Here is a 12,229-nt window from a genome sequence, read left to right as displayed (position 1 = left end):
GTCACCGGGCATGAGCTCCCCTCGGCCGCCTGCAGTACTCGTTTTCCACCAGCAGGTGGCGGCAGAGGGGCGCCCTCGGGCGTCACCGGGCATGAGCTCCCCTCGGCCGCCTGCAGTACCCCTTTTCCACCAGCAGGTGGCGGCAGAGGGGCGCCCTCGGGCGTCACCGGGCATGAGCTCCCCTCGGCCGCCTGCAGTACTCGTTTTCCACCAGCAGGTGGCGGCAGAGGGGCGCCCTCGGGCGGCACCGGGCATGAGCTCCCCTCGGCCGCCTGCAGTACCCCTTTTCCACCAGCGGGTGGCGGCAGAGGGGCGCCCTCGGGCGTCACCGGGCATGAGCTCCCCTCGGCCGCCTGCAGTACTCGTTTTCCACCAGCAGGTGGCGGCAGAGGGGCGCCCTCGGGCGTCACCGGGCATGAGCTCCCCTTGGACGCCTGCAGTACTCGTTTTCCACCAGCAGGTGGCGGCAGAGGGGCGCCCTCGGGCGTCACCGGGCATGAGCTCCCCCCGGCCGCCCGCAGTACCCCTTTTCCACAAGCAGGGGGCGGCCTAACCCTAACCCTAACCTAACCCGGACCCCAACTCCAACCCCAACCCTAACCCTAATGGCGTCCCCCCGGCAACCGCACCCCGCACACTTGGTTACCCCTCATTTTAGTTCCCCCCGGTGCGCCCCGCAAAAGTGTCCCCCCAGAACCCGCACCCCGCACACTTGGTTCCCCCCTCCTTTTGGTTCCCCCTGGTGCGCCCCGCAAATGTGTCCCCCCGGAACCCGAACCCCGCACACTTGGTTCCCCCCTCACTTTGGTTCCCCCCCCCGGTGCGCCTGGCAAGTGTGTCCCCCCGGAACCCGCACCCCGCACACTTGGTTCCCCCCTCATTTTGGTTCCCCCCCCCCTTGGGGTCCCCCCAAGCCCCATGGACCCCCCCCCCTTGGTGCCCAACCCCCCGTCCTACCCGTGCCCGCAGCAGCCGCTCGCGCTCCGCCAGCGCCTCCCGCACCCGACGCTGCATCTCGGCCAGGTGGAGTCAGGCGCTGGGGGGGGGGGAATAAATTGGGGGGGGGTCTGGGGGCGCATTTAGGGGGCGGAGGGAACTGGTTCTCACCTGTAGAACTCGGCGTCGAGCCCCCCCGGGGGCAGCTGCAGGGCCAGGATGCCTGGGGGGGTGCGGGGTGGACATGTTAGCACCGGGCATGAGCTCCCCTCGGCCGCCTGCAGTACTCCTTTTCCACCAGCAGGTGGCGGCAGAGGGGCGCCCTCGGGCGTCACCGGGCATGAGCTCCCCTCGGCCGCCTGCAGTACCCCTTTTCCACCAGCAGGTGGCGGCAGAGGGACGCCTTCGGGCGTCACCGGGTATGAGCTCCCCTCGGCCGCCTGCAGTACTTGCTTTCCACCAGCAGGTGGCGGCAGAGGGGCGCCCTCGGGCGTCACCGGGCATGAGCTCCCCTCGGCCGCCTGCAGTACCCCTTTTCCACCAGCAGGTGGCGGCAGAGGGGCGCCCTCGGGCGGCACCGGGCATGAGCTGCCCTCGGCCGCCTGCAGTACCCCTTTTCCACTAGCAGGTGGCGGCAAAGGGGCGCCCTCGGGCGTCACCGGGCATGAGCTCCCCTCGGCCGCCTGCAGTACCCCTTTTCCACCAGCAGGTGGCGGCAGAGGGGCGCCCTCGGGCGGCACCAGGCATGAGCTCCCCTCGGCCGCCTGCAGTACCCCTTTTCCACCAGCAGGTGGCGGCAGAGGGGCGCCCTCGGGCGTCACCGGGCATGAGCTCCCCTCGGCCGCCTGCAGTACCCCTTTTCCACCAGCAGGTGGCGGCAGAGGGGCGCCCTCGGGCGTCACCGGGCATGAGCTCCCCTCGGCCGCCTGCAGTACCCCTTTTCCACCAGCAGGTGGCGGCAGAGGGGCGCCCTCGGGCGGCACCGGGCATGAGCTCCCGTCGGCCGCCTGCAGTACCCCTTTTCCACCAGCAGGTGGTCGCAGAGGGGCGCCCTCGGGCGGCACCGGGCATGAGCTCCCCTCGGCCGCCTGCAGTACCCCTTTTCCACCAGCAGGTGGCGGCAGAGGGGCGCCCTCGGGCGGCACCGGGCATGAGCTCCCCACAGCCGCCTGCAATACTCGTTTTCAACCAGCAGGTGGCGGCATAGGGGCGCCCTCGGGCGGCACCGGGCATGAGCTCCCCTCGGCCGCCTGCAGTACCCCTTTTCCACCAGCAGGTGGCGGCAGAGGGGTGCCTTCGGGCGTCACCGGGCATGAGCTCCCCTCGGCCGCCTGCAGTACCCCTTTTCCACTAGCAGGTGGCGGCAGAGGGGCGCCCTCGGGCGTCACCGGGCATGAGCTCCCCTCGGCCGCCTGCAGTACCCCTTTTCCACCAGCAGGTGGCGGCAGAGGGGCGCCTTCGGGCGTCACCGGGCATGAGCTCCCCTCGGCCGCCTGCAGTACTCGTTTTCCACCAGCAGGTGGCGGCAGAGGGGCGCCCTCGGGCGTCACCGGGCATGAGCTCCCCTCGGCCGCCTGCAGTACCCCTTTTCCACCAGCAGGTGGCGGCAGAGGGGCGCCCTCGGGCGTCACCGGGCATGAGCTCCCCTCGGCCGCCTGCAGTACCCCTTTTCCACCAGCAGGTGGCGGCAGAGGGGCGCCCTCGGGCGTCACCGGGCATGAGCTCCCCTCGGCCGCCTGCAGTACCCCTTTTCCACCAGCAGGTGGCGGCAGAGGGGCGCCCTCGGGCGGCACCGGGCATGAGCTCCCCTCGGCCGCCTGCAGTACCCCTTTTCCACCAGCGGGTGGCGGCAGAGGGGCGCCCTCGGGCGTCACCGGGCATGAGCTCCCCTCGGCCGCCTGCAGTACCCCTTTTCCACCAGCGGGTGGCGGCAGAGGGGCGCCCTCGGGCGTCACCGGGCATGAGCTCCCCTCGGCCGCCTGCAGTACCCCTTTTCCACCAGCGGGTGGCGGCAGAGGGGCGCCCTCGGGCGGCACCGGGCATAAGCTCCCCACGGCCGCCTGCAGTACTCGTTTTCAAACAGCAGGTGGCGGCAGAGGGGCGCCCTCGGGCGTCACCGGGCATGAGCTCCCCTCGGCCGCCTGCAGTACCCCTTTTCCACCAGCAGGTGGCGGCAGAGGGGTGCCTTCGGGCGTCACCGGGCATGAGCTCCCCTCGGCCGCCTGCAGTACCCCTTTTCCACCAGCAGGTGGCGGCAGAGGGGCGCTCTCGGGCGTCACCGGGCATGAGCTCCCCTCGGCCGCCTGCAGTACCCCTTTTCCACCAGCAGGTGGCGGCAGAGGGGCGCCTTCCGGCATCACCGGGCATGAGCTCCCCTCGGCCGCCTGCAGTACTCGTTTTCCACCAGCAGGTGGCGGCAGAGGGGCGCCCTCGGGCGTCACCGGGCATGAGCTCCCCTCGGCCGCCTGCAGTACCCCTTTTCCACCAGCAGGTGGCGGCAGAGGGGCGCCCTCGGGCGGCAACAGGCATGAGCTCCCCTCGGCCGCCTGCAGTACCCCTTTTCCACCAGCAGCTGGCGGCAGAGGGGCGCCCTCGGGCGTCACCGGGCATGAGCTCCCCTCGGCCGCCTGCAGTACCCCTTTTCCACCAGCAGCTGGCGGCAGAGGGGCGCCCTCAAGCGTCACCGGGCATGAGCTCCCCTCGGCCGCCTGCAGTACCCCTTTTCCACCAGCAGGTGGCGGCAGAGGGGCGCCCTCGGGCGGCACCGGGCATGAGCTCCCCTCGGCCGCCTGCAGTACCCCTTTTCCACCTCCAGGTGGCGGCAGAGGGGCGCCCTCGGGCGGCACCGGGCATGAGCTCCCCTCGGCCGCCTGCAGTACCCCTTTTCCACCAGCGGGTGGCGGCAGAGGGGCGCCCTCGGGCGTCACCGGGCATGAGCTCCCCTCGGCCGCCTGCAGTACTCGTTTTCCACCAGCAGGTGGCGGCAGAGGGGCGCCCTCGGGCGTCACCGGGCATGAGCTCCCCTTGGCCGCCTGCAGTACTCGTTTTCCACCAGCAGGTGGCGGCAGAGGGGCGCCCTCGGGCGTCACCGGGCATGAGCTCCCCCCGGCCGCCCGCAGTACCCCTTTTCCACAAGCAGGGGGCGGCCTAACCCTATCCCTAACCTAACCCGGACCCCAACTCCAACCCCAACCCTAACCCTAATGGCGTCCCCCCGGCAACCGCACCCCGCACACTTGGTTCCCCCCTCATTTTAGTTCCCCCCGGTGCGCCCCGCAAAAGTGTCCCCCCAGAACCCGCACCCCGCACACTTGGTTCCCCCCTCCTTTTGGTTCCCCCTCGTGCGCCCCGCAAATTTGTCCCCCCGGAACCCGAACTCCGCACACTTGGTTCCCCCCTCATTTTGGTTCCCCCCCCCCGGTGTGCCCCGCAAATGTGTCCCCCCGGAACCCGAACCCCGCACACTTGGTTCCCCCCTCACTTTGGTTCCCCCCCCCCCGGAGCGCCTGGCAAGTGTGTCCCCGCGGAACCCGCACCCCGCACACTTGGTTCCCCCCTCATTTTGGTTCCCCCCCCCCTTGGGGTCCCCCCAAGCCCCATGGACCCCCCCCCCTTGGTGCCCAACCCCCCGTCCTACCCGTGCCCGCAGCAGCCGCTCGCGCTCCGCCAGCGCCTCCCGCACCCGACGCTGCATCTCGGCCAGGTGGAGGCAGGCGCTGGGGGCGGGGAATAAATTGGGGGGGGGTCTGGGGGCGCATTTAGGGGGCGGAGGGGACTGGTTCTCACCTGTAGAACTCGGCGTCGAGCCCCCCCGGGGGCAGCTGCAGGGCCAGGATGCCTGGGGGGGTGCGGCGCGGACATGTTAGCACCGGGCATGAGCTCCCCTCGGCCGCCTGCAGTACCCCTTTTCCACCAGCAGGTGGCGGAAGAGGGGCGCCCTCGGGCGTCACCGGGCATGAGCTCCCCTCGGCCGCCTGCAGTACCCCTTTTCCACCAGCAGGTGGCTACAGAGGGGCGCCCTCGGGCGTCACCGGGCATGAGCTCCCCTCGGCCGCCTGCAGTACTTGTTTTCCACCAGCAGGTGGCGGCAGAGGGGCGCCCTCGGGCGTCACCGGGCATGAGCTCCCCTCGGCCGCCTGCAGTACCCCTTTTCCACCAGCGGGTGGCGGCAGAGGGGCGCCCTCGGGCGTCACCGGGCATGAGCTCCCCTCGGCCGCCTGCAGTACTCGTTTTCCACCAGCAGGTGGCGGCAGAGGGGCGCCCTCGGGCGTCACCGGGCATGAGCTCCCCTCGGCCGCCTGCAGTACCCCTTTTCCACCAGCAAGTGGCGGCAGAGGGGCGCCCTCGGGCGTCACCGGGCATGAGCTCCCCTCGGCCGCCTGCAGTACCCCTTTTCCACCAGCAGCTGGCGGCAGAGGGGCGCCCTCGGGCGTCACCGGGCATGAGCTCCCCTCGGCCGCCTGCAGTACCCCTTTTCCACCAGCAGGTGGCGGCAGAGGGGCGCCCTCGGGCGTCACCGGGCATGAGCTCCCCTCGGCCGCCTGCAGTACCGCTTTTCCACCAGCAGGTGGCGGCAGAGGGGCGCCCTCGGGCGTCACCGGGCATGAGCTCCCCTCGGCCGCCTGCAGTACCCCTTTTCCACCAGCAGGTGGCGGCAGAGGGGCGCCCTCGGGCGGCACCGGGCATGAGCTCCCCTCGGCCGCCTGCAGTACTCGTTTTCCACCAGCAGGTGGCGGCAGAGGGGCGCCCTCGGGCGTCACCGGGCATGAGCTCCCCTCGGCCGCCTGCAGTACCCCTTTTCCACCAGCAGGTGGCGGCAGAGGGGCGCCCTCGGGCGTCACCGGGCATGAGCTCCCCTCGGCCGCCTGCAGTACTCGTTTTCCACCAGCAGGTGGCGGCAGAGGGGCGCCCTCGGGCGGCACCGGGCATGAGCTCCCCTCGGCCGCCTGCAGTACCCCTTTTCCACCAGCGGGTGGCGGCAGAGGGGCGCCCTCGGGCGTCACCGGGCATGAGCTCCCCTCGGCCGCCTGCAGTACTCGTTTTCCACCAGCAGGTGGCGGCAGAGGGGCGCCCTCGGGCGTCACCGGGCATGAGCTCCCCTTGGACGCCTGCAGTACTCGTTTTCCACCAGCAGGTGGCGGCAGAGGGGCGCCCTCGGGCGTCACCGGGCATGAGCTCCCCCCGGCCGCCCGCAGTACCCCTTTTCCACAAGCAGGGGGCGGCCTAACCCTAACCCTAACCTAACCCGGACCCCAACTCCAACCCCAACCCTAACCCTAATGGCGTCCCCCCGGCAACCGCACCCCGCACACTTGGTTACCCCTCATTTTAGTTCCCCCCGGTGCGCCCCGCAAAAGTGTCCCCCCAGAACCCGCACCCCGCACACTTGGTTCCCCCCTCCTTTTGGTTCCCCCTGGTGCGCCCCGCAAATGTGTCCCCCCGGAACCCGAACCCCGCACACTTGGTTCCCCCCTCACTTTGGTTCCCCCCCCCGGTGCGCCTGGCAAGTGTGTCCCCCCGGAACCCGCACCCCGCACACTTGGTTCCCCCCTCATTTTGGTTCCCCCCCCCCTTGGGGTCCCCCCAAGCCCCATGGACCCCCCCCCCTTGGTGCCCAACCCCCCCGTCCTACCCGTGCCCGCAGCAGCCGCTCGCGCTCCGCCAGCGCCTCCCGCACCCGACGCTGCATCTCGGCCAGGTGGAGTCAGGCGCTGGGGGGGGGGGAATAAATTGGGGGGGGGTCTGGGGGCGCATTTAGGGGGCGGAGGGAACTGGTTCTCACCTGTAGAACTCGGCGTCGAGCCCCCCCGGGGGCAGCTGCAGGGCCAGGATGCCTGGGGGGGTGCGGGGTGGACATGTTAGCACCGGGCATGAGCTCCCCTCGGCCGCCTGCAGTACTTGTTTTCCACCAGCAGGTGGCGGCAGAGGGGCGCCCTCGGGCGTCACCGGGCATGAGCTCCCCTCGGCCGCCTGCAGTACCCCTTTTCCACCAGCAGGTGGCGGCAGATGGGCGCCTTCGGGCGGCAACAGGCATGAGCTCCCCTCGGCCGCCTGCAGTACCCCTTTTCCACCAGCAGCTGGCGGCAGAGGGGCGCCCTCGGGCGTCACCGGGCATGAGCTCCCCTCGGCCGCCTGCAGTACCCCTTTTCCACCAGCAGCTGGCGGCAGAGGGGCGCCCTCAAGCGTCACCGGGCATGAGCTCCCCTCGGCCGCCTGCAGTACCCCTTTTCCACCAGCAGGTGGCGGCAGAGGGGCGCCCTCGGGCGGCACCGGGCATGAGCTCCCCTCGGCCGCCTGCAGTACCCCTTTTCCACCTCCAGGTGGCGGCAGAGGGGCGCCCTCGGGCGGCACCGGGCATGAGCTCCCCTCGGCCGCCTGCAGTACCCCTTTTCCACCAGCGGGTGGCGGCAGAGGGGCGCCCTCGGGCGTCACCGGGCATGAGCTCCCCTCGGCCGCCTGCAGTACTCGTTTTCCACCAGCAGGTGGCGGCAGAGGGGCGCCCTCGGGCGTCACCGGGCATGAGCTCCCCTTGGCCGCCTGCAGTACTCGTTTTCCACCAGCAGGTGGCGGCAGAGGGGCGCCCTCGGGCGTCACCGGGCATGAGCTCCCCTCGGCCGCCTGCAGTACCCCTTTTCCACCAGCAGGTGGCGGCAGATGGGCGCCTTCGGGCGGCAACAGGCATGAGCTCCCCTCGGCCGCCTGCAGTACCCCTTTTCCACCAGCAGCTGGCGGCAGAGGGGCGCCCTCGGGCGTCACCGGGCATGAGCTCCCCTCGGCCGCCTGCAGTACCCCTTTTCCACCAGCAGCTGGCGGCAGAGGGGCGCCCTCAAGCGTCACCGGGCATGAGCTCCCCTCGGCCGCCTGCAGTACCCCTTTTCCACCAGCAGGTGGCGGCAGAGGGGCGCCCTCGGGCGGCACCGGGCATGAGCTCCCCTCGGCCGCCTGCAGTACCCCTTTTCCACCAGCAGGTGGCGGCAGAGGGGCGCCCTCGGGCGGCACCGGGCATGAGCTCCCCTCGGCCGCCTGCAGTACCCCTTTTCCACCAGCAGGTGGCGGCAGAGGGGCGCCCTCGGGCGTCACCGGGCATGAGCTCCCCTCGGCCGCCTGCAGTATCCCTTTTCCACCAGCAGGTGGCGGCAGAGGGGCGCCCTCGGGCGTCACCGGGCATGAGCTCCCCTTGGCCGCCTGCAGTACTCGTTTTCCACCAGCAGGTGGCGGCAGAGGGGCGCCCTCGGGCGTCACCGGGCATGAGCTCCCCTCGGCCGCCTGCAGTACCCCTTTTCCACCAGCAGGTGGCGGCAGAGGGGCGCCCTCGGGCGGCACCGGGCATGAGCTCCCCTCGGCCGCCTGCAGTACCCCTTTTCCACCAGCAGGTGGCGGCAGAGGGGCGCCCTCGGGCGTCACCGGGCATGAGCTCCCCTCGGCCGCCTGCAGTACCCCTTTTCCACCAGCAGGTGGCGGCAGAGGGGCGCCCTCGGGCGTCACCGGGCATGAGCTCCCCTCGGCCGCCTGCAGTACCCCTTTTCCACCAGCAGGTGGCGGCAGAGGGGCGCCCTCGGGCGGCACCGGGCATGAGCTCCCCTCGGCCGCCTGCAGTACCCCTTTTCCACCAGCAGGTGGCGGCAGAGGGGCGCCCTCGGGCGGCACCGGGCATGAGCTCCCCACAGCCGCCTGCAATACTCGTTTTCAACCAGCAGGTGGCGGCATAGGGGCGCCCTCGGGCGGCACCGGGCATGAGCTCCCCTCGGCCGCCTGCAGTACCCCTTTTCCACCAGCAGGTGGCGGCAGAGGGGTGCCTTCGGGCGTCACCGGGCATGAGCTCCCCTCGGCCGCCTGCAGTACCCCTTTTCCACCAGCAGGTGGCGGCAGAGGGGCGCCTTCGGGCGTCACCGGGCATGAGCTCCCCTCGGCCGCCTGCAGTACTCGTTTTCCACCAGCAGGTGGCGGCAGAGGGGCGCCCTCGGGCGGCACCGGGCATGAGCTCCCCTCGGCCGCCTGCAGTACCCCTTTTCCACCAGCAGGTGGCGGCAGAGGGGCGCCCTCGGGCGTCACCGGGCATGAGCTCCCCTCGGCCGCCTGCAGTACCCCTTTTCCACCAGCAGGTGGCGGCAGAGGGGCGCCCTCGGGCGTCACCGGGCATGAGCTCCCCTCGGCCGCCTGCAGTACCCCTTTTCCACCAGCAGGTGGCGGCAGAGGGGCGCCCTCGGGCGTCACCGGGCATGAGCTCCCCTCGGCCGCCTGCAGTACCCCTTTTCCACCAGCGGGTGGCGGCAGAGGGGCGCCCTCGGGCGTCACCGGGCATGAGCTCCCCACGGCCGCCTGCAGTACCCCTTTTCCACCAGCGGGTGGCGGCAGAGGGGCGCCCTCGGGCGTCACCGGGCATGAGCTCCCCTCGGCCGCCTGCAGTACCCCTTTTCCACCAGCGGGTGGCGGCAGAGGGGCGCCCTCGGGCGGCACCGGGCATAAGCTCCCCACGGCCGCCTGCAGTACTCGTTTTCAAACAGCAGGTGGCGGCAGAGGGGCGCCCTCGGGCGTCACCGGGCATGAGCTCCCCTCGGCCGCCTGCAGTACCCCTTTTCCACCAGCAGGTGGCGGCAGAGGGGTGCCTTCGGGCGTCACCGGGCATGAGCTCCCCTCGGCCGCCTGCAGTACCCCTTTTCCACCAGCAGGTGGCGGCAGAGGGGCGCTCTCGGGCGTCACCGGGCATGAGCTCCCCTCGGCCGCCTGCAGTACCCCTTTTCCACCAGCAGGTGGCGGCAGAGGGGCGCCTTCCGGCATCACCGGGCATGAGCTCCCCTCGGCCGCCTGCAGTACTCGTTTTCCACCAGCAGGTGGCGGCAGAGGGGCGCCCTCGGGCGTCACCGGGCATGAGCTCCCCTCGGCCGCCTGCAGTACCCCTTTTCCACCAGCAGGTGGCGGCAGATGGGCGCCTTCGGGCGGCAACAGGCATGAGCTCCCCTCGGCCGCCTGCAGTACCCCTTTTCCACCAGCAGCTGGCGGCAGAGGGGCGCCCTCGGGCGTCACCGGGCATGAGCTCCCCTCGGCCGCCTGCAGTACCCCTTTTCCACCAGCAGCTGGCGGCAGAGGGGCGCCCTCAAGCGTCACCGGGCATGAGCTCCCCTCGGCCGCCTGCAGTACCCCTTTTCCACCAGCAGGTGGCGGCAGAGGGGCGCCCTCGGGCGGCACCGGGCATGAGCTCCCCTCGGCCGCCTGCAGTACCCCTTTTCCACCTCCAGGTGGCGGCAGAGGGGCGCCCTCGGGCGGCACCGGGCATGAGCTCCCCTCGGCCGCCTGCAGTACCCCTTTTCCACCAGCGGGTGGCGGCAGAGGGGCGCCCTCGGGCGTCACCGGGCATGAGCTCCCCTCGGCCGCCTGCAGTACTCGTTTTCCACCAGCAGGTGGCGGCAGAGGGGCGCCCTCGGGCGTCACCGGGCATGAGCTCCCCTTGGCCGCCTGCAGTACTCGTTTTCCACCAGCAGGTGGCGGCAGAGGGGCGCCCTCGGGCGGCACCGGGCATGAGCTCCCCCCGGCCGCCCGCAGTACCCCTTTTCCACAAGCAGGGGGCGGCCTAACCCTATCCCTAACCTAACCCGGACCCCAACTCCAACCCCAACCCTAACCCTAATGGCGTCCCCCCGGCAACCGCACCCCGCACACTTGGTTCCCCCCTCATTTTAGTTCCCCCCGGTGCGCCCCGCAAAAGTGTCCCCCCAGAACCCGCACCCCGCACACTTGGTTCCCCCCTCCTTTTGGTTCCCCCTCGTGCGCCCCGCAAATTTGTCCCCCCGGAACCCGAACCCCGCACACTTGGTTCCCCCCTCATTTTGGTTCCCCCCCCGGTGCGCCCCGCAAATGTGTCCCCCCGGAACCCGAACCCCGCACACTTGGTTCCCCCTCACTTTGGTTCCCCCCCCCCCCGGAGCGCCTGGCAAGTGTGTCCCCGCGGAACCCGCACCCCGCACACTTGGTTCCCCCCTCATTTTGGTTCCCCCCCCCCTTGGGGTCCCCCCAAGCCCCATGGACCCCCCCCCCTTGGTGCCCAACCCCCCGTCCTACCCGTGCCCGCAGCAGCCGCTCGCGCTCCGCCAGCGCCTCCCGCACCCGACGCTGCATCTCGGCCAGGTGGAGGCAGGCGCTGGGGGGGGGGAATAAATTGGGGGGGGGTCTGGGGGCGCATTTAGGGGGCGGAGGGGACTGGTTCTCACCTGTAGAACTCGGCGTCGAGCCCCCCCGGGGGCAGCTGCAGGGCCAGGATGCCTGGGGGGGTGCGGCGCGGACATGTTAGCACCGGGCATGAGCTCCCCTCGGCCGCCTGCAGTACCCCTTTTCCACCAGCAGGTGGCGGCAGAGGGGCGCCCTCGGGCGTCACCGGGCATGAGCTCCCCTCGGCCGCCTGCAGTACCCCTTTTCCACCAGCAGGTGGCTACAGAGGGGCGCCCTCGGGCGTCACCGGGCATGAGCTCCCCTCGGCCGCCTGCAGTACTTGTTTTCCACCAGCAGGTGGCGGCAGAGGGGCGCCCTCGGGCGTCACCGGGCATGAGCTCCCCTCGGCCGCCTGCAGTACCCCTTTTCCACCAGCGGGTGGCGGCAGAGGGGCGCCCTCGGGCGTCACCGGGCATGAGCTCCCCTCGGCCGCCTGCAGTACTTGTTTTCCACCAGCAGGTGGCGGCAGAGGGGCGCCCTCGGGCGTCACCGGGCATGAGCTCCCCTCGGCCGCCTGCAGTACTCGTTTTCCACCAGCAGGTGGCGGCAGAGGGGCGCCCTCGGGCGTCACCGGGCATGAGCTCCCCTCGGCCGCCTGCAGTACCCCTTTTCCACCAGCAGGTGGCGGCAGAGGGGCGCCCTCGGGCGTCACCGGGCATGAGCTCCCCTCGGCCGCCTGCAGTACTTGTTTTCCACCAGCACGTGGCGGCAGAGGGGCGCCCTCGGGCGTCACCGGGCATGAGCTCCCCTCGGCCGCCTGCAGTACTTGTTTTCCACCAGCAGGTGGCGGCAGAGGGGCGCCCTCGGGCGTCACCGGGCATGAGCTCCCCTCGGCCGCCTGCAGTACCCCTTTTCCACCAGCGGGTGGCGGCAGAGGGGCGCCCTCGGGCGTCACCGGGCATGAGCTCCCCTCGGCCGCCTGCAGTACTCGTTTTCCACCAGCAGGTGGCGGCAGAGGGGCGCCCTCGGGCGTCACCGGGCATGAGCTCCCCTCGGCCGCCTGCAGTACCCCTTTTCCACCAGCAGGTGGCGGCAGAGGGGCGCCCTCGGGCGTCACCGGGCATGAGCTCCCCTCGGCCGCCTGCAGTAC

The sequence above is a fragment of the Anas acuta genome, chromosome W, assembly GCF_963932015.1.
Source record: "Anas acuta chromosome W, bAnaAcu1.1, whole genome shotgun sequence".
In the NCBI taxonomy this organism is placed as follows: Eukaryota; Metazoa; Chordata; class Aves; order Anseriformes; family Anatidae; genus Anas; species Anas acuta.
The sequence above is the reverse complement of the archived record's forward strand: the minus strand, read 5'-3'. Positions refer to the sequence as shown.